Source organism: Lygodium microphyllum, chromosome 10 (genome assembly GCF_053477565.2).
Source record: "Lygodium microphyllum isolate KBCC chromosome 10, Lygodium_microphyllum_v1.1.10, whole genome shotgun sequence".
Taxonomy (NCBI): domain Eukaryota; kingdom Viridiplantae; phylum Streptophyta; class Polypodiopsida; order Schizaeales; family Lygodiaceae; genus Lygodium; species Lygodium microphyllum.
In genome coordinates this window covers 71,214,480-71,242,288 of record NC_141144.1, presented here as the reverse complement: position 1 = coordinate 71,242,288, position 27,809 = coordinate 71,214,480, and the positions used below count along the sequence as shown (strand labels likewise).

The following is a 27,809-nucleotide window of genomic DNA, read 5'->3' as shown; positions in this document are numbered from 1 at the left end:
GGGAGGGGCATATTTTCGAAAATATCAAGAGGGGTGTGTGACCTCTCTTTAAGGAGGGGGAAGAAGAAGCTTCTAGAAGCTTCTCTCTCTCTCTCTCTCTCTCTCTCTCTCTCTTTCTCTCTCCCTCTCTCTCTTTCTCTCTCCCTCCCTCTCTCTCTATCTCTCCCTCCCTCCCTCTCTCTCTGTGCGATGATGATGGGGGGGTTTCTAATCACCGGGGGGGGGGGGGGGGGGGACTATCGAAGACAAAGGGGGGGCATGATGTAGGCGACGAGGGAGGGGAGGGCTCCCCTTTTAAAGAGGGGGAGGAGAGCTTCATAAGGGGAGGGAGACGGCCGTTAACGGCCGCCACCCTCCACCTGGGGGGATGCATACCCCCCCTTTCACTCTCTTCACTCCCTCTCTCTCTCTCTCTCCCCGACGTGCCGTCGGCGGGGAGAGAGAGAGAGAGAGATAAAAAAATTATGTTAAATTTGAAAATTTTAAGGGGGGGCTATTACAATTATCCTCATGCCTTGACCCTGCCTTCATCATCACTTGTAATTACCTTCGTCTACTATGAGTACTATTAAAACAAAAGCCTAATATAGAGGAAGAGTGGCTACCACCCTTCTTTTTTGACCTCAACACTAGGATTGATAGCTGTGCAATGGTGTGTCTTATGATGAGAGCCATCCTCCTGCAAACATTTTGCATGAACCTCCTAGAGGACATGAGTGACAATAGATTCACTGGGTGTAACTCTCTCTCTCTCTCTCTCTCTCCCCGACGTGCCGTCGGCGGGGAGAGAGAGAGAGAGATAAAAAAATTGTGTTAAATTTGAAAATTTTAAGGAGGGGCTATTACAATTATCCTCATGCCTTGACCCTGCCTTCATCATCACTTGTAATTACCTTCGTCTACTATGAGTACTATTAAAACAAAAGCCTAATATAGAGGAAGAGTGGCTACCACCCTTCTTTTTTGACCTCAACACTAGGATTGATAGCTGTGCAATGGTGTGTCTTATGATGAGAGCCATCCTCCTGCAAACATTTTGCATGAACCTCCTAGAGGACATGAGTGACAATAGATTCACTGGGTGTAACCACCCATTCTTGTCATCTACTCCACTTAATGTCAAAACTAGCTTAAAGGGGTATCTGCAAAGCAAGGCATTCCTTGGCAAAGCCCTCAAGCCGCCATGCAATTTGGCTTTGGCTCTACAACGGGGTTCTTCTTAGCATGTCCCTCATTTACATTATTTGTTCAAGCCAAAAAAAAGAAAGAGAGAAAAAGAGGTGCAAAGAAAGACAAAGAAAATAAAGGAGAAGAAAAAGTACAAAGACAAGGGCAGGAAGGGAAAATAAGATCTCACTTAATGAGTGCCACAATCACAACACCTAGGGGTCTTGAAGTTAGGCACATCCGGTGGCGTTGGTTGGTCGGCTACGTGTCTAACCCCCTCACCCATTTTGTTCCCCACTTCACGCTTAGGGCACCTCAAGGGTAGGACACACCTAAGGAGGTCACACTCGACCTATCTCCCTAAGCCACACACACCACACTTTTCCCATATACACATTGGGTCCTCAAGTGTGGGACAACACTCTAGACTTTGACCCAACTCATAGCTCCAGTAGCACTAACACAATGCACCACATGGCAAGGTAGACACACCCCCTAGGTAGTGCACTTTCCTTTTCCTTTTCAAGTAAATGCAGTTGCGACTAACCACTAACATCGGAGGCCCTTGTCAACCACTCAAAATACCCTTGGACTCCACCACCTCAACCATTTTGACATGCTTCTCTCCCATATCAAAGTCCCACAAAAGCCCCTGTTGATAAATACGACATATCCTAAGTCATATCCTATGGATGTATGTATCTAAAATAGAAGCATATGTAAAGTGTCCTTAAGTTGGGGGTATCTATCCTTTGAGGATACCACTTGTGGTAGTTGACTTTTGAGAAATGGAGAAGGATAATGGAGGAGAAGAAAACATGGAGCTCCTGACCTCTGATATGATCTATCTCACGGTCGCCCTCCACTTCAGTTTTCATTATGGTATGAGAGCAGAATTTGAGGATTGAAGAGGACTCATCATCATGATTGGTCGAATTTTTTGCCGAATGACAGGGGAGAGAGAGAGAGAGAGAGAGAGATCCATCATAGCAGTGACATGGCCTGCTTCTTCACCAGTTGCTAGGAGTACACCTTTGCTCCATCTCCACAATTATAAGTTTGAGTCAAACTGCAGCATCTCTCACTCTTGGACGTGAAGCGAGAGGGATCTCTGCACCAAGATAGTTAAGCTTTTGAGACAGAATGGCTAAACGGCTGTGGCAGCTTTCAGACTTGACAATGAAGGAGGCAAAATTTAGAAGTCCTGTCTTGCCCAATGCAATTATCCTAATCCTGGCTATCACTAATGCAATGCGTTTATGCTTGCTATGAAGCTGCCATCGTCACCAGATTCTTGCCTGCCATGGCAGCCTGAACTCCACAGAGTCTTTTGTGAGGGCTTTTGCTTACGATGGGAAGAAGGTAAGGCTACAATCATCGATGGACCAAGCAAGGCCTCCAATGAAGTAGTGGGACTCGATGGGAGCAGATACAGGACAACAATATTGAACACTGTAAGTAAATATTCTCCTCCAACAGTACCAAGAAGGAGAAGAGAAGAGTCCTAGCCGTCTCCCAAGCCACATTCTGAAGGTCGTATGCCGCATTTCCGAGTTGAAGTAGCTGAAACGAGGCGTCAAGGAGGTAGTGAAATTGGTGAGACGAGGCAAGAAAGGACTCTGTGTCATTGCCGGTGATATATCTCCAATTGACATGATTACTCATGTTCCTGTGCTCTGCGAAGAAGCTGAAGTTCTGTATCTCTATCTGCCCTCTAAAGAGTACCTTGCTGTTGCTGCAGTTACCAAATGTCCAACTTGCCGTGTGTTAATTTTGACCGAGCCTCAGAAAGGAAATGTCAAAGAAGAAGACAAAGTGAAGTTTAAGGAGGATTATGATGAAGTTGTCAAGGAGGTCAAAAGCTTAACAACTTCATTCTTTTGATTGGAATCGATCACAAGAGTTGCTGCAGCATTGAGGTAGGTTTGTCCATACAAGTTGAAGCACACAACAGAGCTAAGCTGACAGACTATGACCAAGCTCGATATAGGACTTTCAATTTGATGCTTTATCTTGGAAGTCAAGAAGAACTGAGAGAGGAATAGCCTACAACGGATGACGAACTAGGTGAAATGGCCAAAGGGATGTATATGACAGATTTTGGACACATGTATGACAATCATATGGTTGGAAGCTATTTTTACATGCATTTTTGGACTATGTTTAATGCTTTTTGGTCTCAGATTGGACCATTGATGTTTCGGATTGGGGCATACTACTGAATATCATTTGTGGACAGTTTGTATTGCTGTTTTTTTTCGGAATTTGTAGTAGCCATAATGTTTGACACGTCACATATCACTCAGATTGTGGGAGACAAATTGACCAAAGAAAATTATAGTGTTTGGTCTTACAGGATGGAGAATTTTTTGATGGGTAGAGGTCTATAGGACCTCATAACAAGTGATGATAAATGTCCAGAAGTTCCTGAACATCCAACCGAAGGGCAAAAGAAAGCGTACAAGGATTGGACAGGGAAGAACATGAAAGTTTTGTATTGGATCTCCATATGTATGTCAGAAACATTGATTCCTCATATAAAAAAGGCAAGTACTTGTAAGGAGGCATGGAAAATCATAGAAAAAATGTATGGAACATGTACAGAGGCTCGTAAGATATAACTCAAGCAGAGATCACATGGTGCATGGAGAGGCAATTGTAGTATCAGTGACTATGTGGCAAAAATCAAGCAAATTGCAGAAGACCTTGCATCCATTAATGCACCTGTTGATGATGATGATATAGTGTTAGTGACACTAAATGGACTTGGACTAGCTTTCAAATCTTTGGATACCTCTATTACAGTTAGAGGAGGTTCTATGCCTAACTTTGAGGAGCTTATTGGATTGCTACTTACATAAGAAATCAAGTTGGGATTGAATGCATCTAGCAATGGCAAAAATGTAGGTGGAGACAATGTTTTCTATCACTAGAGAGGTCGTGGCAGCTCATCTAGAGCTAGAGGCTCTTCACTTGGTTGTAGTAGTTATGGTTTTGCTCATGGAAGAGGTAACTTTGGTCGTGGTGACTTCATGCATCTAGGAAGGAGGAGATCTTTCCCTAGAGGTAGAGAAGGTCTAGTCATTCTTCACAAAGAGATGGCACTTGTCATTATTGTGGGCAGTTTGGTCACTTTGAGAGGGATTGTTATCAGAAATAGAATGCCATGTCTAGGAGTCATGGAAGGACCCAATATGGGCACTATGCAGGCACTTATGGTAGTACAGGTTATGGACCTAGAGGTGGATCACCTAGAGGTCACCTATTTGCTATGGAGCATGTGCTTGGGAGCATGACTCACCCTCTTCGTGAGAATGACTAGTTTTTGGATTTAGGAGCTACAAACTACATGACTCATCATGCTAAGTGGTTTGATAGCAAGGAGCAAATGCAGAATGAGGAATATGTTGCCACTGGTGATGATACTTTACATAAAATTACTCATATTGGTAGTGTGCCACTTGTTACTAAAGATGGGATTGAGAACAAGCTTGGTGATGTACTTTATGTGCTGACAATAATAAGAACTTAGCATCGGTTGGTCAAATGATAGATTAAGGATTGTAGGTGAGATTCAATAAGTTTGGATGTTTCACTGAAGAGTTCCATAATGGGAGAACTGGCAGGGTGATTGCTCATGGTAGAAAGAAAGGGAGATTATTTGCTTTGGATGTAGGGACTCCAATGATTCAAAACTCTATGTATGTTGAGAGAGGACATGGGCAAGATAAGGATGTGGAATTATAGCATAGAAGGATTGGTCATGTTAATTTGCAAAGATTGAAGCAAATGCAATCAAAATAGATAGTCCGTGGTCTACCGCATTTTGGATATGTGAATTTTGATCATGTATGTGAGGCTTGTCAATTTGGCAAGCAGTCCAGATTGCCATTTCCAAAAAGGGGGAGAATAAGCAGCTATCCTTTGGAAATAATACACTCAGATATTTGGGACCCATGTCAGAATGTTTCCATGAGGAGAAGTTGTAGATTCTATATCACTTTCATTGATGACTTTAGCAAAATGACTTGGGTGTACTTTATGTAGCATAAAAGTGAAGCATTTGAAAAGTTCTTGGAATTTAAATCTATGGCTGAAAAGTAGTTTGGATGCTACATAAAATGTTTGAGGTCAGATAATTGTGGAGAGTACATGTCATATGAGTTTTGTGACTTCTTGAGAGATCATGGTATCAAAAGGCAATTGACATGTAGGTACACACCTCAGCAAAATGGTGTGGCTGAAAGAAAGAATCAGATTATTGCAGAGGTTGCAAGGGCAATGATGAACCAAATGAACATGCCATTGTCATATTGGGCAGAAGCAGTGCATACTGCAGTTCACATTATGAATAGAACACCTACAACCTTGACTCATAATATGTCACCATATGAGAGAATGTATGGCAGGACACCCACTGTTGCATACCTTAGAGTCTTTGGATGTGTTTGATATGTTCATGTTCCGGATGATTTGAGAAAGAAGATGGAACCTAAGGATACAAAATGCATTTTCCTTGGATATCCTGATGAGAAGAAGGGACACAAATGCTATGATCCAGTGAGTAAGGAAGTATACATAAGCAGGGATGTCAGATTCAGTGAATATGAGTCATGGTACAAGCCCAAAATTGCAGTGGAGGTTGATTCATATGAAAGTAATGATGATGATGGCTATGGAAGAAAAATTTCAGCAAACAACAAGGTTGAAAATCAGCATGTTGAAGATGCTTCAGGACCTCAAGAGAATGTGGAAAGCAGTGGCATCTATAGTCCATGGAGTGGTAGATTGAGAAATCAAATGAGTGTAGAAGTTGCAAAAGGAAAGAGACCTATGGCTGAAAGTTTAGAAGATGAATCTATAGATGAGTATGGCATTCCGCATGCTTAAACACCTAGCACTAGAAGTGCAGGAAAGTATGTTCCACCACATGCTAGATCAGATGAGACACATGGTAGTGCACCTCAATTGAGAAGGTCAGAAAGGGTAAGGTATCCAGTTGATAGATTGACTTATAATGGGTTCATGAAGATGCATTATGCATACATGGTTTCTTATGTACAACATGTGGAGGCCTACTTGCTTTGAAGAAGCGGTGGAGAGCAAAGAGTGGAGACAAGCAATGGATGAAGAGATGGATGCACTAAGGAAACAAGACTTGGGATTTGGTGAAATTACCTCATGACAAGAAATCCATTGGATGTAAATGGGTTTATAAGGTCAAATGTAAGTTGGATGGTTCTCTTGAGAGGTATAAAGCAAGGATGGTTGCAAAAGGATATGCACAAACTTATGGTTTGGACTATGAAGAAACATTCAATCCAGTAGCTAAAATGACGATAGTGAGATTGGCTTCTATCTATGGTTGGAAGCTTTATTCATTGGATGTGAAAAATGCATTTTTGAATGGTAACTTAGAAGAACAAGTGTACATGGAGCAACTAGAGGGTATGTGGATCCAAAATACCCACATTATGTATGCAGGTTGAAGAAGGCTTTATATGGACTGAAGCAAGCACCAAGAGCATGGTGTGATAGAATCAGCAAATTCTTATGCAATATGGGATTTCAGCAGAGCAAAGTTGATTATTCACTTTATGTGAGGCATATAGAAGATGGTATGGTTGTTGTTGTAGTCATCTATGTTGATGATCTCATTATTACAGGTACACTTGAGGAGATTACTAAAGTCAAGCATGGGTTACATAAAGAGTTTGATATAAAGGACCTTGGTTTGTTGAGATACTTCTTGGGTATTGAGGTTATTGCATGCCTCATGGTATGTGGCCGATACAAAGGCAATATGCATTGGAGATGTTGGAAAAATATGGCATGACAGGATGCAAATTGGTTGATACACCATTATATCAAAATGTTAAGTTGATGGATGATGGATCTTATGATGAGGATGTCACTATGTTCAGAAAGATGGTTGGCAATCTTGTCTACTTGACCATTACAAGACCAGACTTGAGTTATGCTGTTGGATTGATAAGTCAATTTATGCAGAAACCATGCAAATCACATTTGGATGTAGTGAGAAGAGTTCTTAGGTATGTGAAGAAGACAGCTGAATTTGGCTTGTTTTATGAAAAAGGAATCAAGTCTACATTGTTTGGATACTTAGATGCAGACTGGGCAGGTAGCTCTATGGATAGAAGATCTACTAGTGGCTATGCAATCTCATTTGGATCAGCCATGGTAAGTTGGAGCAGTAAGAAGCAACCTACAGTTGCCTTATCAAGCATTGAAGCAGAGTATAGAGACATTGCATTGGCAGCATGTGAGTAGACATGGCTGAGATTGATCTTATATGACATGGGGATAGAGATTGATGGTGGAGTCATTATGTATTGTGACAATGTTAGCAGCATTATGTTGGCAAAGAACCCACTCTACCATGCAAGGACAAAACACATAGAAGTACACTATCATTTCATTAGAGAAAAAGTCATTGATGGAGAGATTGACTTGGTCCATGTGAAAACAAATGACCAAGTTGCTAATATCTTTACCAAAGCATTAGGTAAAGATAAGTTTGAGTACTTCAGGAGTGCACTTGGAGTCTTATGTGTGCAAGCTCATTATGAGCTTGAGGGGGAGTGTTGATAAATATGACATATCCTAAGTCATATCCTATGGATGTATGTATCTAAAATAGAAGCATATGTAATGTGTCCTTAAGTTGGGGGTATCTATCTTTTGAGGATACCACTCGTGGTAGTTGACTTTTGAGAAATGGAGAAGGATAATGGAGGAGAAGAAAGCATGGACCTCCTAACCTCTGATTTGATCTATCTCACGGTCTCCCTCCACTTCAGTTTTCATTACCCATCACAAAACCATAAGCTCAACCTTCAGCCAATCGAAGCTCTTATCCGTTGCAAGTGCCCTGGGACTGGCACGCGACTAGGAGGGGGGTAATGTTACAAACATGTTATGGACCATACAACCCAAAAAGAAGAAGAGGAAGACCAAGAAAGTTCAAGTCATCAAAAAGTGAATAGAGAAGCTCATTTTTTCCAGGCGAGAAAAGTGGAAGACAAGGCAAGCTCAGAAAAAACATAGGAGAGTACCAAATATTCTAGCAAGGTGCACTAAAGATTCTAACAAGGTACACAGAATGTTCTAGCAAGGGAAGCATAGGGCGCAATGTAATTCATTTTATAAAAGAGTGATAGGCTCCCTCATGTGCAATTTGTAAACATAGAAGTGCAAGAGCAAAATAACCGTGAAAAGAAGGAAGACATGAGGAAAAAAAACTTTGGCTAAGACGGCCAGTCATGTAAAAAAAGGGGATGGATGCCCGAACAGATGAGGGCATGTATAAAAGTCTAAAAGTGAATGGAAAAGTTCATTCTTGGTGTGTGGCTAAAGTGACTCTCTTATTCTCTTCTTCTCTTCTTCTCTTCTCGTGCTTGTGCTTGTGTTTCGGAGAGGGAGTGTGAGAGTGTAAGGGAGTGAGTGAGTGAGGGTGAGGGATTGTGTTGGAGAAGCTCTTCATCTGCTCCTCTTTTCTTCTCTTCTCTTCTCTTCTCTTCTCTTGCACGCACAGCCATGGAGGATGGAGCTTGAAGGTAGAGGACTGAGCTTGCTTGAGCTCGTATCTCGAATCATGGAGCTATTGGAGTGCTTGAAGGAGGAGGCTACTCAATCGGGCATCAAGGTAAGCTCACTACACTCGTATGATTGAGAGCACGTACGGCGAGAGGTAGCCATAACATTTGGCTTGAAACACTTGAAGCAATAAGCAGTCCATGGGTCTTGGCAGTCAAGCAAAGGCTTCCACAATTGTCACATTTGTCATTATGTTCAATGATGAATCTTCATTAATCAATACGTCTACAATAAAGCATCCTTCAATCCACACACCAATCTCTGGGGTACTAGGATCCAAGAAGGCGTTAGCCACATCCACTTCTTTCATAGGCTTTGGGGTCTTATTGGACTTAGGGATATTTGTAGGAGCAGTCCTTAGGCCTCTTCTTCTTGTCAGTATGCTTTTGCATTTCTTGCGATAACTAGGAGACAACATCAGCAACTGTCAGAATGTTAGGTTTGGTTTCAAAGTGTCTAGGTCTTTGACCAAGTCATATTCTTTAATAGGATCCATGGGCTTCTCCAATCGGCTAGGAAATAGGGCAATCCCACTTTTATCTTTCATTTGTCCTCTAACAGTGGTTGGCATCATCTGCACTTCTTCTATGACTAGGGATACTTTTGCATCCTCTATCTCTTGGACCTTTGGTCTTGTCTCTATAACTATCTATGTATCCTTCTATACTACTAGATGGCTTTGTATTGCACCATTCTATTCTGTTTCTCCTTGGAAAGATTGAACTTCACCATTTTAGTAGAGGAAATGCTCTCTTTTAGAACTGTGGGTTCTCTTTTCTTAGCACGTATTATTGTAGTAACTTCCAACTCTACCAAATTGGAGGCAGGTTCTTGGGTCTTTTGTTGGGTATTAGTAGTAGCTTTCATAGGAGCGAGACTAGGACAATCTTTTGTAGTGTGATCTTCTCCTTTGCATCGAGTGCAGAAGGGTTTGTAGTCCATGGACCCTCTAGGGATTGGATATTTTGGTGAGATATGTCCCTTTTCTTTGCATTTGTAATATTTCACTTCTAATATTTGGCCATCCCTAGATTGTCATCCTCTATAACTCTGAGAGGGAAACATCCTTGGGCCAAAATTAGGATCAAAATCTCTAGGCTTTGGTCCGATATTTTGGGTGGTCATCTTGGATTCCAACAAGTTGAATCTTGCTTCTTCATCATTATTCCTTCTTTCATGCATGCCCTTCATAGAGCAAATATACTCTATATGGTTCTTCCTTAAATAGTACAAATAGAAGCCTCCAGGGATAGTTGGTTTTCAAGTACATTCAATGGCTAGATGTCCCAATTGATGACACTTATTGCACTATGTATTAGATCACAACTGTTGCAGGACTGGATATATTAGTGGTATTCACCTTCAGTGTTTGCAACTATTCTGTGATCACATCCATCAACTCCTTCTTGATGTTTGCAATTGATTTGGACAAGTAGTCCTTCAAAATTTCTCCTCTTGGAGTACTCACAGTAGGGTTTTGAGAAGCCTCTATAATCACTACATAGACTTGTTGGGTTGATCCAGAGGGTCCTCTGTTTTGATTCTGATTCAAAGCTCCTATTGAGATTGGTGGTTGTTGGTTCCAGTTGATAGGGTCCCACTATTATTGTTGAGTTGCAATTGGGGGAATTGTTTGAGGCCACTGTTGTTGTTGTGGTTGAACCATCATTTGCGATACTGCCATTGTGGCCACTATGGATTTGGTGCATTGTACTGTGTCACTATTTGCATATGAGGGTAGGGGTAGGGAATAATCCCTAGGACTGCATTTGGTGGATATATCATTCCTAGCATGGGAGGAGGTAAGAATCCTCTTCCTAAGATCATTAACAGCCTTGCTTCAACTTCATCATATAGTCTTGCACCTTCCACTATAGCTTGTAGGTTAACAAGTCTTCTCAATTCTACAAACTTACGAATTTTTGGTTGTAGGTATCTAAGAAAAATTTCCTTTTGGATGCCTTCATCCAAGTGATTGTTGGTCCATCTTCATATGGATTCCATTCTAGAGACAAATGCTTCTACCTATTCACTAGAGGACTCTAGACTTAAGTTCATGAACTCCTATTGTATCCACTATTCAAAACCTTCACGCCTGAGTTTAGTGAGGAAGACCAACTTCAAGTCTTGTCCCATGTACCAAAAGTTCATGTTGCTTATCTCTCATACAATTGAAATGCCGTTTCTTTGAAAGTGGTAGGGAATATTGCCAACTAATGCTCGAGGGTTCTGGTATTGTTGGCTACACATGCTACCACGAACTCAATTACATGAAGATCATGGTCTTTATTGTACTCTCTCTTAAAGATGGGCAATGGGACTACATTTGTTGGCTTGTCATCAATATTTCCAGTATGGATCTGACTAAGAAGGGGACCTTGAATTGCCATGGAGACTTTTGTAAAGAGTGCCATAAGGCTGTCAAAGGAGGCTTTTGCTATTTTTGCCTTCTCTCTTCTCACGTGCCTCTGAACTCGTTCTAGTGCTTGCCTCTTGATCACATCATTCATTAGGAAGTTAGCTCCACCCAGTTTGTTTGTACCCAACATAATAGAATCAAAAGGGCTTTAATCTCTAGAGGAATCTCTTGCCAACATTTCTTCTACTTCCTTCTTTTTAACAACATCTTTGAATTCATCTTTCATTCCACTATAGAGGGGAATATATTTAGTTCTAAAGATATCATAACTAATTCTTATGAAGATTGCCATAGTGCCTTTTTCTTGATAATACCAACTTTGGAGAGTTTCAATAGCATAGGTTGTGAAAGACACTCCGTCTACTAGCTTTCAATGGGTTGCTAATTGGAAAAATAGAAGGTTATTAGTGCACCGAGCATCCCACATATCTTGCTATTGAGAATCCATGAATAGATTCCACCAACTCTTTTCCTTCTTGTTTTTGTGAACTTTAACTGACCACGACTCTTAAAGCTTCTTCACAATATTCCATTTGATGTTGTCTAGAAATTCTTCAAATCTTCAATGGGTGGTCATTTTCTCTTTTTCTGCTTCTCTTTTCAGTCTTGTCGAGAAGAGAGGAGATTAGCACGGCAAGCACTATAAAAGATAGCAGCTTACAACCATGAGCAATGAACTAGAAACTTGCAGCAAGACATTGAGATGCGGGAAGTCTAGCGCGTTGGCTCTAGCCAATAGGAATCGTACAGGACCTAACGTGGAAAGAGAGAGAGCACTAGAGGTGGACTTGACACTGAGAAAGCTTCTCACGAAGTGGCTCATAGACAATACTTCTGTAGGTTTAGTGTAGCAGCACTAGAAACCTCAATGTGCTCATAGGGTTAGGAGTCACCTGAGCTCCAAGAGCCAGTCGAGAATCCCCTGAGTCGTAGCTATTGTGATACGACTTCATGTAGCTTCAGAGGATAGTGGGATTAGTCTATCACATAGAGCCTGCATCACATAGAGCTTCAGAGGATAGTGGGATTAGTCTATCACATAAAGCTCGCATCAAGATAGTGACATGCTTCCACCATTGAGGGATGCACTTCTTGTAGAAAGTGGCTTTGGCAATGAAGATCTCCAATTCTTCAAGAGTTATAGGGATTCTCCAATCTTCCATTGCTTTTCTTCCTCTTCAACAATGCCACTTCTTCCATTTTCAACCTCTATTGGTGTTTGTTAATGGTAGTTTCATTAGCTACTGTGTACCAAAAACATGGAACCCCAAGAGGAACACCAAGAAAAATGGAAAATATACTATAAGAAAATCTATCTTGTGTTATCGACAAGCATGTTTTTCATATTTTAATCAACCACAATAGAAAAAATAACACCAATCTTCTCAAATCTTCACGCAGTATCATATAATAATTCTCCCATGGATTCATATTATTTATCAAAAGAACAAGAGCACACAAAGAAATACTCCACTTTGAATGGAAATAATCAATAGCATTCATCTTTAATTGTTTCATAGTCTCTCTCATAATCTCTCACTCATAGATACATTATTTTACATTAAAAATTGACTATCTCTCACTCTCTATCTCTCTCTCACATGCTCTCTCTCAATAGTACATTTGAATAATCAAGGATAATCATCCATAACCACTCTTTGGTCGTGGATACCCCTCCTAAAAGGTATGCCTGACATGAAAGGTCACGAGAGCCACGACAGTGTCCTTTCATAACTCAACGGTGTCAAAGTCACTTTAGCCTTCACTTGAGTCTTTAAGCACCTACTTCTTTCACTTCTTTGAGCTAATTTGAACTTGTATTCATCTCTTCCAAAGATTAGAAAACTTCCCCAAGCTACACACCCATCCAACAGAACACTTATATAGGCATACATAGCAAAAACATAGGCTCTATAGATGGTCAATAGAGGGTTAATAGAAAGTCATTAGAAAGCATTTAGCTAAGCTAAAACCATTCAAAACCATCAAGAATCATCTAACAAGCTTTGAAAAACTCTCAAACTCCATCAATCATCATTCCATCTTCTCATATGGAAAGAAAACAAAACAAAACAGAAGCTCAACAGAACCAATTCGAACATATCAAGCACTCACAACAACAAAACCTTTTAGCACATCATATCTCCACTAAAAAACATCATGCGCTTCTCAACCCTATCCAACCTTATCCAAAACTCTCTCAAACACGTCCGAAACTATCAATTATCATTCAAATTATATAAAAAATACCCAAAAATCTCACAAAAAATAGAAAAAAACATAGTCAGATCAATCCTCAACAATTCTCAATGTCTACTAGATACGTCATACTTGCAAAATTATGTACCTATTTGGTTCTGTGAAGGGAATATTCTATCTCAGTTTAGGAATAAATCTAGAAAAGTTTAAAACTTGTGTCCACTATGTTGAGATAAAACATGGTCAAGGATGAATAACATAAGAAAATGGTGATGTGTATGGTAATAGTGGCTAATGAAATAGAGATGATTGTTTGTGTTATTGTTGGTGTTAGGTATAGAAATAGACACAAAACAATAGTAGTTGAGTATTAGTGATGGCATAGTACATGTGTACTTGACTAGTGACTGGTTTATTTAAGGGGTACAATGAAGCCTTAAGTGCATAGGAATTTGTTGATTCCCCTAATCAAAATGGGACTGATTTTTCAGATTGAGGACACTTATTGTGTATATTAGGAATTTTTATTGTGCTCAAGTGATTGAATAGATATTGAAAAAGCTAGAAATCCTTTGTTGTTGCTAAAAGGGAATGCCTTTGAGCACATTCTACTTAGAGAATCACACAAACCCTCTAAGGATTCTCTAGTTATGGTAGTTCCTATGGAAATAACATGTAATGATTAAAGAGAATTTCAAGTGATTTAGAATTTCTTCTTCATAGGGTTGGCACTTAGAATATCTCCAATAGTGTTGATGAAGCATCAACATTACAATATCTCCATGACAATATTGGATTAAGCTCGGTACAAATCTTGGACATGGTGTGTCTAAAATGATATATCAATTGATGAGAATAAGCTTATATTAGTTTTTGAATTGCCTTTGTGCTTAAATATTCTTGCATTATTATAGACTTTATTACTATCTATGTTGAGATTCTAGACCTCTTTGTCACTTACTTTTGATTTACTTGGATAGTTCTACAAGTAGGCTATGCAACCATAACAAATCCATCGACAAGTGCATTGATTGTGAGATCGCCTAATTGAAATATGATTTTACATGTCGGTGTGCTGATTCTTTTAATTTGCATTCGAGTACTTCTTTGAGAGATGGTGAGCATGAAATGGACTTCCCATTGCATTTTGTAAGGTCTTAATAGAGGAAGAAGTTAATGATGTGATTAAAAAATTGAAGGTCTAGGCATGGTTTATATTGATAAAACCTAAGAACTCTTACTCTAAGCTATCAATTACTATAATTTGAGAGCTAGAGAGGAGTGCAAATGAGGGAGCAAGGGAGTAAGTAAAGTGAGGATGTGGATGATTAGGTTTTTTAAACTTTTCTCTACTTTGAGAAAACTAGGTGAAACTTAAAGAATGGATAAATGAGCTTTCCAAGCCACATGACCAATGAATAGGGTTAAGTTTAGGGGTCTCTCTCAACTATTCAAGAGGTGAAGGATTACACCTAAATGCTTAAAGGTAGGATTTGGAGCTTTGCTACAAACTATTGTTACACTAATGAAGAAATGTACTTTAGCAATGAGCTTAGAGTAGGCTCACACCAAACTTAGGAGTGAGAGAAGAAAGTGTATGCTTTATACCATGTGAAGCATTGATGCATTCATGAGGCATGAAACATGATTGAAACAATCAAGGTTATAAGACTTACATAATGTTTGCACATCCTAATAGATTATAACACTATGACATGAACCTCATATCTATAAGATAACTTCATCGACATTGTCAAATGGCTATTTGCAAGTGGCTAAAATATTTTCATAACCAAATCAACACATGTTCATAGAAGTACATTTGCACAATAACTTCTAACAAGAAGTGCCAGCCTATCATGTTATTTCTTTTCCATCTTATGCAATATATAACTAATCTTCCTTGTTGATATTTTACATTACTTAAACTATAAGTAAAAGGGAGCTAAAATGAGAACACCCATAAGTTAATCAAGATAATTATTTTTTTGATTAGAACTAGTGATTTGTTTCCTAAAAATAATATTGTCATGTTACTAGAATTACCCTAGTTTATTTCCCTCAATATGTTAGGCCTTTGGCAACACTCCTATAATACAAGTGGGCCAATAAGTAAAGGAACCAATCACATGGCATTTGCTTTATCTTACACAATAAATCCCTTTGTCAAGTGTCAAATGAAAATATTCGGAAGGTCCTCCCCAAAAAAAAGAACATTAGAGGACTATGAATACTATGCCATATATTTCCCACCTCTTCTAGATCCACCACTACTAGGAAGTGCTAGAGGACTAGTATTATGAAAAGCTCTTCATTTGGACTAAAAAAAATGGAGGTTGAAACATTAATTTCTAGAAAAGCACAAGTCACTACATTCTAGTGGGAAGGAAAAATAGACCTTTTTAAGGAGATGGAATGCATTGATTTGGGGATATGACCATGGTGTCATGCATTAAAGAATGCATAATGAAGTAAATGATGTATTCTCCTTGAGAACAATCATTTTGGAACCTCTAAATACATAATCTAAACATAATAACAAGATTAAATTTAGATAAAAAAGATAATTAAGGTATCTTAAGAAGCGAAATGTTGGGTGGTGGGGGTTGTAGTTGGAGGTGTACCCAAATCAACACATTGATGGAAGAAAGTAATAGAATGATGAGTAGTGGAGGGCTCAACAAGAAGGCAATAGATTGGCATGTTTTACATTTGGCTATTGGTAGGTTCCATGAGAAGGCTATTAGGAGACATTGTAGTTGCATATTAGTAGTTTATGAGAAGGCTATTAGTGACAAGAAGGCTATTGGGAAAGTCTATACTTGGCTATTTGCAAGTTTGATGAGAAGGGTCTTGTAAAATGTTGAATTGGCTATTGGTAGGCTTGAACAGAAGGTTATTGGCAAGCATTGTTATTGGTTGGAGCTAGCAAGGAAGGGAAACTTTAAAAAAGAAGTGGAGTTTGCAAGGAGAGACCTTTTGTAGTGAACTAGATGGAACTAAAAGTTCCCAACAAGAAACTTTTGTGTTGCAACTCTTTCCTTCCTTATTGCTACATATAGGTTGGTTCCCTTCTCCCCCATCACAATTAGGCACAAAGTTCTATGCACAAGGGTCTAGGAAAGGACACGAGACTCTTTCCTTCCAAGAAGAAATAACCTCTCCACCACTTTTGCAAATGATGTCACAACCTATCTTTGTCAAGTCTCCTTAGTCTCCAACTATGATAATGACCTCATCATGCACAACTTTTCACAACAAAAAACTTTCATGTATCATATGGTGCCATAGTGGGAAAACCACTTTTCAATGCCAATTTTCACCACAATGCCAATATGTTAGATCAAACTATTTGGTAGTAGTAGAAAACACTTGTGGTAGAAGGTATGATGGTTGAGAAATAAATGTTGAATGAGTCAAAGCCCAAGAAAGACAAAATCGCGGCCTAAGAGCTAAAACTATTAGACTCCATGCTCAGATCTAAGAAGCAAAAACAAAATATAATTGAACTTCTCAAGCCAATGGAGACAAAGAGACTCATGGGGATCAATGCATCCATGCTCAAGGAGGTCAATTACTGGGTTGCATTTACAAGGTTATATTATTCAACAATACATTATGATAATCACTGAAAGAATTCTTTCATATGAAAGATATACTCCCTTATATAAGTCTAATCCTACATTTCAAAATTTTGTATGACAAACAAAGATCACATGTGAACTACATTCTCAGCCCAATGCCGAGTCTCTGAGAATGAGTTTGAAGTAGATCCTTTGTAAGAGATTTGGTGAAGATATTTGCTCCATTCTCATCTATTGAAAAATAAACTACTTTGACTATCCCATTCTCTATCAAGTCATGCACATAATGATATTGGATCTCAATGTGTTTGGTTCGTGCATGAAAAACTAGATTTTTGGCAATGGTGATGCAACTTTGATTGTCAAATCTTAGCACTGTTGGATCTTCATCTTGTACTCCCATATGCCATAGGATCCTCCTTAACCATACTACTTCACATATAGTTGGTTGCTTCTTACTAATCCAAGAGAATATTGTTGAATTTAAAGAGAAACAATATCTAGAAACTGATTTCCTAGAATCACTCTATCACTTGCCCAATCTGAGTCATATTTTTCCACAAGAGTACTTCTGAAACTATATGTGATACCATAGTCAATAGTTCCCTTCAAGTATACGAGCACCTGCATCCAAGCTTTCCAATTACTTTCTCGAGTTTTTTTGAGAACCTGCTCGACCCAACAGTAAAATTGATATCTAGCCTAGTGTTACACAAGTAGATGAGATTACTAACCAACCTACTATACCTCCCAATGTCTACTAGTGTTGATGTATCCTCAATGGACAACTTCACATTGACCTCCATAGGTGCAGCTATCTCCTTACACTTGGTCATGCCAAATGCTCTTAAGATCTCCCATGCATGCTTCTTTTGAGAGATGAATATTTTGCTAGACTTCAATCCCCACAGAATAGTGTAACAAGCCCAAGTCTATCATTTCAAACTTAGAGCTCAAAGCCTTTCCATTTTGATGGATCATATCTTCAATACAAGTTAGCATCTGAGGCACATATTTTAAAATTCAAGCTTGAAAATAATTCATCTATCCTTTGGTGCCATGCTCTAGGGGCTTCTTTCAACCCATACAATGCCTTTTTCAGCTTACAAACTTTATTCTTAAAATGGGGGGCTTCAAACCCTGGTGCTTGAATCACATACACCTCCTCCTTTAGGTTATCATTCAAGAATGCTAATTTAACATTGATTTGGTAAATTGGCCACTTCTTATGAGCGACTATTGCAAGTTTTGTGTGAATAATGGTCATTCTTGTAGTTGGAGCCAATCATTCTTGAAAATCAAATCCTTTAACCTGTGAAAATCCTTGTGTAACTAATCTAGCTTTGTACTTTTGTAAGATGCCATCAGACTTGTACTTTACCTTCCAAACCCACTTGGTGCCAATAATCTTTTTCTTTTTTGGCTGATCCACTAGCTCCCAAGTATCATTCTTCATTATACTATCATATTCAACTTGCATATCTACTCTCCATGCTAGATTGGCAAGTGCTTCTTCCAAATTTGCTGGCTCCTTTACTTGTCTCATAATCTCATCCATCAAGACCATACTGACTATGTGAGAAGAAGCCTTTTTTTGCTCCTCTATTCTCGGAGACCTCCTTGGTCCATCTACCTTTTTCTCAATTATGGTAGGCATAGGATTACTGCGATTGTAGAGCAGCTTCACCCATTGCAACAATGGCTTTTCTAGTGGCGTGATTGTAAGTTGGTGAACCTTTTCTTCATCATCTAAAGATGATGCTTCCTCCTCCTTAAGGGTAGGGAGAGCTCTTGGGATAGATTCATAATGGACTACTTCTTCAATAGATGATAAAGTGAAATAACTTATATTCTCCTCCTCCACTGTATGTGGCTACTCCTTGAACACCACATCATGGCTCACTATGATCTTCTCTGCCTCTTAGCCATACAAATTGTAAGCCTTTTGCTCATCAATATAACCCACGAAGATACATTTTGTGCTTTTTGGATTTAACTTATTTCTTTTATCCTTTGAAACATGTACATAACATTCACATCCAAAAGTTTTAAAATGTGAGATAGATGGTTTCTTACTAGAATAGGCCTCAATGAGAGGAGTTTTGCCCTTAAGAGCATTTGTCTAACTCTGATTGAGAATGTAAACTATAATATTAACAACTTGAGCTCAAAACTGGTTAGGAAATCCCTTGTCTTAAGCTTGCACTTTGCCATTCCCGCAATGGGGCAATTTTGACATTCAATAATGCCATTCTATTGAGGTGTATGAGATTTTGTCTATTGATACTTAATCCCTTTGCTCTTGTAAAAGTCTTCAAACTCCTTTGAGTTGAACTCACCACCACTATCTGTTCTAAACTTCTTCACACTTTGCTCAGTTTCATTCTCAATAAGTTTTAGCCATTCTTTACACTTACCAAAAGCTTAATCCTTATCAATGAAGGAAGTACATTCACATATTCCTATTGTAGTTGTTGATGATCAATATAAAATAAGATGATCCTCCCAAGGCTTTGTAGGTATTTTACTGCACAAATCAGGATAGACCAACTTTAGAGGAGCCTTCACTTTGTTCTTACTTTCTAATGGAAATCCCTTTCTCTGTTACTTACCCATCATACAAGCTTCACATGGTTCCTTCATTTCAAATATTGCAGGTAGGTGAGAAACCATATCTTGCTTATGCATCTCCTTCAACATTACAAAGCCAATGTGACCAAATCTTTCATGCCAAAGTTTACTTATGCATCTTCTTCAACACTACAAGACCAATGTCACCAAATCTTTCATGCCAAAGTTTTCTTATGCCCACACTAGTAGTGGTTGTAAGAGCACTTAGCTCATACATGTTGTTTCTTCTTTTTGTTTAGGATTATTGATGATTTTTTCACCTATCTTAGTGAGCCTCACCTCATGGCTAAGATTAGTTATAGAAGCAACTGAGCCTTTCTTCTTGCAGTAGAAGCACTCTTCTTGAAACTTTTTCTTACTACCCTTGTTTTTTCTATCACCATTGGTAGAGGAACCACCTTTGTCTTTTGCATTGGAAGAGAATGTAACATCTCCACTATTGCTACCTTCTTGGGCTTTCAATCTCAATTCCTCCTCCATTAATAGTGCACGCAATTCCTCAAACATTAAAGCTTGGAGTCTCACCTAAGTGTTTAGGGTAGTTTACCAATCCATTAAATTTTGGTGGAAAATTTTGAAGACACCTCCAAGCTAGCTCCTTAACTCCTCCTCCATTAGTAGTGTACAAAATTCCTCAAATGTCAAAGCTTGGGGTCTCACTTGAGTGTTTATGGTAGTTACCAATCCATTAAACTTTGGGGGACAAATTTGAAGGCACCTTTGAGCTAGCTCCTCACTAGTATTTTATATCCTAGCACTAGTCATTTGGTCACGTAGATTCTTGATCTAAGTGATGAATGCTCTAGTTGTCTCTCCTTTAGCAAACTTCTCTACTACTAGTTGATTCTGCAGGTTTCAAATCCTTATTTGGTTACATGTTTTGTATTGACTCCCTAGTACATTCCAAGCCTTTAATGCCTCAGTTGTATGCTAAATCAAGGCCAAAACACTATCACAACAACTTGTAACTAAGGCACGCAATGTATCTATGTTCCTTCATTTCGGAGCTCATAGAAGATTTTCATTTGGAGGAATTGTAATACTTGAATTTGATATGTCAAGGGGGGTTGTGATTCTAGATTAGTCCCCAACACCATGTCTAGAAGCTTATAAGAATCAAGGATAGTTGTAATTTTAGACTTCCACAAAGTTTAGTTTGTACAATCTAACTTACCTTTGCTAAAGGTTGGAGGATGAATCCTCAATGTTTGAATTGTTGGTACAACAATAAACAACACCTAATGTGCTAACATTGCTACCTAATGCAGTAGATGGAATTTCTCCTCTTTGTTGTTGAAGCCCTTATCTCTCATGTACTCTCTACTTCTTAGAGTCCCCTGGACTTTGATACCATGTAGAAATTACATGGCATAGTGGACAGAATTTGAGCAAGAAGTAGAGAACACATAGTAAATATGAGATGAATAGAGACTCCTTTAATTTCAAACAAACTGATACAAACATGACATTGTCCACTTGTGTGCTTTCACTGTGAAGCTTAGATGGCAATCTAGACATATGATAGGCACAGAGCTTAAAGGTATCTAGAAGAACTCTGATTGGGTGAAAGAGCTCCCATGGCCCCCGGACCCCAAAATAGGGGCCCCTAATAACTCCCACACATTGTAGCTTGATGCATTGTACCTAGAGTTGCTACTAGGAAAACTACTCTATCTAATCCAAAGGCTAGATTCACAAAGGTCACTTTTTTGCCATCTTGTCACTTAGATCTCATTTGACATACAAGCCAAGACCCACGTGCTCACACATGGATTCTCCTCATAATGGGGCCCTTACAGCTTTGAGCGTCATGGATCATTGGTGGCACCTTATGAGTGTAGGGTATTGAACATATCTAATAGTTGAATGGTTTAGAGAGATGCAAGATTTACAAAGTCCAGGTTATGTAGAGACATATGATGATTGGTATAATCCAATTTCACATATTGAAAAAGTTTCTTTATCCTTGCATGGTGGTTAGACAAAGTATTTGTCAAATGTTTCACATATGCCATGCATCATAAATAATTTTAGTCAAATGTTGGAGCAAGGGCTATGTTAGATTTAATGTGAAGGACTATTTTGTTGAAGACTTAAAAAATAAGTGTAGGTTGATTGTAAAACGAAGTAGAGTTGGTAGCATGTTTACCTTAGATGCTAGGATTCTCGATATAAATGTTACTATGTACGCTAAAGACAAAAGTGTAGTTGCAGACATTGAAATATGGCATAAATGTATTGTCAAGATTGTGGGAGAGAAGGAAGAAGTCTCACTTGTAGCTTTCTTGCTTGCACAATGGGGGAATACACACAAAGGTGGAGGTTGAAAACAGTTTTCCTCTTCTTAGTTGTGTAAGCCAAAAAGAACTTCAGTACATAGAAATAGAAGAACCCTATATATGGGTCTCAAACCAAACTCAACTAACTAAGGTGGCATACTAATGTCAAGATTGTGGGAGAGAAGGAAGGAGTCTCGCTTGAAGCTTCCTTGCTTGCACAATGGGGGAAGACACACAAGGGTGGAGGCTGAAAACAGTTTTCCTCTTCTTAGTTGTGTAAGCCAAAAGAACTCAAGTACAAAGAAATAGAAGAACCCTATATATGGGTCTCAAACCAAACTCAACTAACTAAGGTGGCATACTAACTGAGCCACGAACTAGAGTAGATAAGGATAGCTATCATGTAGCTATTATTCATGGGCGGTGTACCAACCGCGTCTGCAACTGACAAGTCGGTGACATAAATATACAACGGTCACCCTGGCGTATCACGAGTGGAGCTCGATATCTCAACACTCCCCCTCGAGCTCAATCCCAATTCCTGCACACCAAGCAGGTCTCTGAACTTGCGCAGCTTCTCTGCGCCCAATGCCTTCGTGAATATGTCAGCTACCTGATCCTCTGTGCTGACATAAACTAGATCAATAAGACCTAGTAAAACCCTCTCTCGCACATAGTGATAATGCACCTCAATGTGCTTTGTTCTAGCATGATAGACTGGGTTATTTGCCAAGTGTATACTACTCATGTTGTCACAATAAATGACAACTGGCCCATCTGTAGACTGATGCATATCATAAAGTAGCTTATGCAACCAAGCTACCTCACATGCAGCCATTGCTGCACCCCTGTACTCAGCCTCTGTGCTCGACAAGGCAACTGTAGGCTGTTTCTTGCTGCTCCAAGTGACTGCAGCACTCCCAAAAGAGAATACATATCCACTGGTAGATCGTCTATCAGAAATACTACCAGCCCAATCAGCATCAGTGTATCCATGCAACTGTATCTGAACCCCAGTCTCATAAAATAGTCCATACTGCAATGTGGACTTCACATACCTAAGTATGCGTCTAGCTGCATCCAAATGTGGTTTCCTTGGAGCCTGCATAAACTGACTTACCAATCCAACAGCATAGCTCAAATCTGGCCTGGTAATAGTCATATAAATCAAACTTCCTACTATGCGTCTGTACATAGTAGGGTCTTCTAGAAGTTCACCTGCATCTGTGCTCAGCTTCACATTTTGCTCCAAAGGAACTGAAATAGGCTTACAGCCTGTCATCCCATATTTGGACAGCATGTCCAATCCATACTGCCTCTGCAAGAGCTGTATCCCACTTGGTGATCTAATCACCTCAATGCCCAAGAAATAACGCAGCTCTCCCAAGTCCTTCATCTCAAACTTCTGCTTCAATAGCATTTTCACATGAAGGATATCTTCATCACTGTCACCTGTCATAATCAAATCATCAACATAAATGACAAGCAGCATAATACCTTTCTCTGTTTTTCTCACATAAAGTGAGAAATCTGCCTTGGAAATCTGAAAGCCAATAGTGACAAGATACTGTCCTATCTTGTCAGACCATGCTCTAGGTGCTTGCTTCAAGCCATACAAGGCTTTCTTCAACCTGCAAACAAACTCAGGATGAACAGCATGCACATAACCTGGTGGCTGCTCCATATAGACCTCTTCTTGCAAATCACCATGCAAGAAGGCATTCTTTACATCCATCTGATGTAAAGACCATCCCTTTGATGCAGCCATAGCAATGACTGCTCTTACGGTTGCCATCCTTGCAACCGGACTAAATGTTTCTTCATAGTCAATGCCATATGTTTGTGCATACCCCTTGACTACTAATCTTGCCTTGTATCTGTTCACAGAACCATCAGCATTGTGCTTCACCTTATAAACCCACTTACAGCCAATTGCATTCTTACCTTTAGGCAAAGGTACTAACTCCCATGTAGCATTTGCTTCCAAGGCATCCATTTCTTCATCCATGGCTTTCTCCCATTTTTCTTTTCCCATGGCTTGCTCAAAAGATGTGGGTTCTGGTTCCTGTATCACTTTGACCATATATGCATAGTGAATGGCTGTAAATCCATCATATTTCAGCCTATCCACAGGATACCTAGCTCTTGTAGACCTGCGCAAAGTAGGTTCACTCCCAGGTGCTCTCAAAACATCCCTGGTCTTCCTTACTCCAGGTGTAACAATAGAAGGAATACCCAACTCATCATCAATGCTCTGTTCTGAGCCACTGGATTCACCATCCACATAAGAGTGACCTGCATTCACATCAAACATGGGCTGATCAACCTTCTCTTTTCCTTTTCGTGATACCTGCATACCACTATCTGCATTGCTTTGAGAAGATTCTCCTGATCTCAATCTGCCTGTCCATGGCGAAGAATGTGAACCACTGCTAGAGGACGCTCCAGGTCCACTAATATTTTGTGACTGCTGCTGTGAATTCTGTGTAGCATTACCATTTTGTGCATCTTCATCATCAATCACATTTACTGGTTTATACCAGCTACTCATCTCATCAAAAACAACATCTCTGCTCACTGTAAACTTACGAGTAGAAGGGTTGTAGCATCTATACCCTTTTTGCTGCAGAGAGTAACCAATAAAGATGCACTTCTCAGCTTTTGGATCCAACTTGGATCTCAGCTCATCTGGCACATGTACATAGGCAATGCAACAAAAAATTTTCAAATGAGAAATATCTGGTTTCCTACCAGTATACCTCTCCTCTGGAGTCATTCCATGTATTGCTGCAGTGGGAGTCCTGTTCATTATGTAGACTGCTGTAGCAACTGCTTCAGCCCAATAAAAATCTGGCAAGTCTTTTTCATTGAGCATGGCACGAGATACCTCTCCAATATGCTTGTTTTTCCTTTCTGCAATTCCATTTTGTTGTGGGGTATAACTGCATGAATATTGCTGCTTTATGCCATGCTCCTGCAAGAACTTTGCAAACTCATTTGAGAGGTACTCTCCCCCTCCATCTGACCTTAGGCATTTTATCTGCAAGCCTGTTTCTTTTTCAACCATAGCTTTAAGAGTTTTGAAATGCCCAAAAACTTCACTTTTCTTTTTCATAAAATACACCCAAACTTTTCTGCTATAGTCATCAATAAAACTGACAAAATAATGACAGCCTCCAAGAGATGCAGCTTTAGTTGTCCACACATCAGAGTGAATTAATTCCAATGGCTTCTCACTCTCTTGAACATGTCTAGGAAATGGTTTCCTTGACTGTTTTCCAAACTGACAGGCTTCACATACCTTATGCATTTCTGCAACCTTGAATTTGGGCAATCCTGCAACAATATTTTGGGCCTGCATTGATTTAAGTCGCTGTACATTAACATGACCAATGCGTTTATGCCAGATATCAATATCTGCAACTACACCGGTCCCATGTGCAAACATTGCTGCACTCAATTCAGACATGTCTGCATCCAATGTAAACATTCTGCCCTTCTTCTTTCCTTTTGCTATCAAGCGACCTTTATTTTTCATATCCTCAACAAAGCATCCATGAGGATTAAATCTGACCTGCAAGCCCTGTTCAACCATTTGACCAACTGAAACCAGATTCTTGGTGATATTCGGGACATGAAATACATCGGACATGTATTTCTTTTTCCCACCCTGCATAGACAAGGGAATTTTTCCAATCTGCACAATAGGATGTGCAGTATCATCACCAGTCTCCACAAATCTTGGTTTTTCCATTTTCCTTGCATCCTCCATCCATTCTGCATGACCTGTCATGTGGTTTGATGCACCTGAGTCAACATACCATACATCATTGCTTTCTTCTGCACTTGTCATAGAATTGTTCATGTGCTGCACCATGAACAAATGCTCATTTCTGTCATCACCCTGTCTACTAGAAGATGCATAATTCCCTTGTTGCAGTTTTCCATTCATGATGTCATTCTGCTTTTTATAGCAGTCTTTAGCCATATGACCCATTTTACCACAGTAGTAGCATTCAACATTACTGTTTGCATTTTGGCCTCTTTGCCATCCACCACGACCTCTTTGGCTCCCCCTGCCTCTAGAGTTACCACATTCTCCTCCATAGGACTGGTTTTCTTGAGTTTGCTGCATATTCTGATTTCTGCCACGGCCTCCAAATCGGCCTCCTCTACCTCTGCCTCTACCTCTTCCAGCATTTGAGTAGAAGACAGCTTCTTTTGAAGTTCCTCCTGAAGAAGATGCACCACCATTTCTCTGTTCCTCAGAAATTAGAAGAGCAATCAACTCCTCAAAATCAGGAAATCTTTCACGAACTGAAATGGATGTCCGAAACTGTGCATAATCCTTTCCTAGACCATTCAAGGTCACGGAAACTAAATCATCATCTTCCACTGGCGACCCAATGGAAGCAAGTGCATCTGCAATCTTCTTCACCTTCATGTGGTAGTCGTTGATGCTCATACTTTCTCTTTGCACATTATGCAACTCTTGCTTGAGCTGCATTTTCCTGGCTTGCGTATTTGTGCTATACATTTTTGACAAAGTATCCCATGCCTCCTTTGGCGTACTTGCATCCTGAATGTGCACAATCATAGAGTCTGAAATACTGATAGACAGCCAATACATAACTTTCCTGGCTCTCTCATGCCACGTTTTAAATGCCTGCATTTGTTGTTGATTAGGAACATCAGGAAGAACTGGTTCTTCTTCATTTCCTGCAACAAATTCCCAATATCCTTTTCCCATAAGGAAATTCGTCATTCTAAACTTCCATGCCTGGAAGTTGTTCTTGTCAAGCTTTTCAGTGACAATCTGTGAAAGAGAATCAGACGCCATTACAGAATACTGCAAGAAATTCTGTCACTGCAAAAAACACAGCTTCACCCTCACAAGGGCAAATCTGCAAAACTGGCGAAGGTGGTATTTTACCACACAGTCACTTCCTAGTGACGATTTTGCATAAACAGGAACCAAGGATGATTCTGAAACTCCCAATGTCTCTGCGCACAAGCATACGATGCAATTTCTACAGTAACTTTTCACCGACCTGTAGAACAGTGGTCGCACAGCATAAAACTGAGCCTTTTCTTGAGTGCGTGCAGAAAACTTCCGTCTGCAAAACAGGCCCCGAAATGGCCTCAAATCAAAAAAACAAGGTCGCCAAGGGCTAAAGCCCTCTCCCGCAGCATATACTGCCCTCTTGCTTCACCGCGAAGGGCGTCTCAACCTGAGACAATGCACTCCTGCAATTTCCGGCTGTGCTACCTGCAGAGATCTGCTCCCAAAACAGGAAATGAAAGCAACACTGCTCCTCTTACCAGACCACCGCGAGCTTGGCTTGCTTTCTTGAGCTCCTTACCACGAACAAGGCTCTGATACCATGTCAAGATTGTGGGAGAGAAGGAAGGAGTCTCGCTTGAAGCTTCCTTGCTTGCACAATGGGGGAAGACACACAAGGGTGGAGGCTGAAAACAGTTTTCCTCTTCTTAGTTGTGTAAGCCAAAAGAACTCAAGTACAAAGAAATAGAAGAACCCTATATATGGGTCTCAAACCAAACTCAACTAACTAAGGTGGCATACTAACTGAGCCACGAACTAGAGTAGATAAGGATAGCTATCATGTAGCTATTATTCATGGGCGGTGTACCAACCGCGTCTGCAACTGACAAGTCGGTGACATAAATATACAACGGTCACCCTGGCGTATCACGAGTGGAGCTCGATATCTCAACAACTAACTGAGCCACAAACTAGATTAGATAAGGATAGCTGTTGTCTAGCTATTATTCATGGGTGGTGTACCAACCGCATCTGCAACAACTGACAAATCGATGACATAAATGCACAACGGTCACCTTGGCATATTACGAGTGGAGCTCGATATCTCAACACTCCCCCTCGAGCTCAAT

The 27,809-nt window shown here is 39.9% G+C and overlaps 1 pseudogene; it reads left to right on the top strand.

The window, feature by feature from the left end:
* The first annotated feature begins 2,310 nt into the window (after positions 1 to 2,310).
* Positions 2,311 to 3,051, top strand: LOC148030146 (H/ACA ribonucleoprotein complex subunit 2-like protein pseudogene; annotated as a pseudogene).
* Positions 3,052 to 27,809: the final 24,758 nt, after the last annotated feature.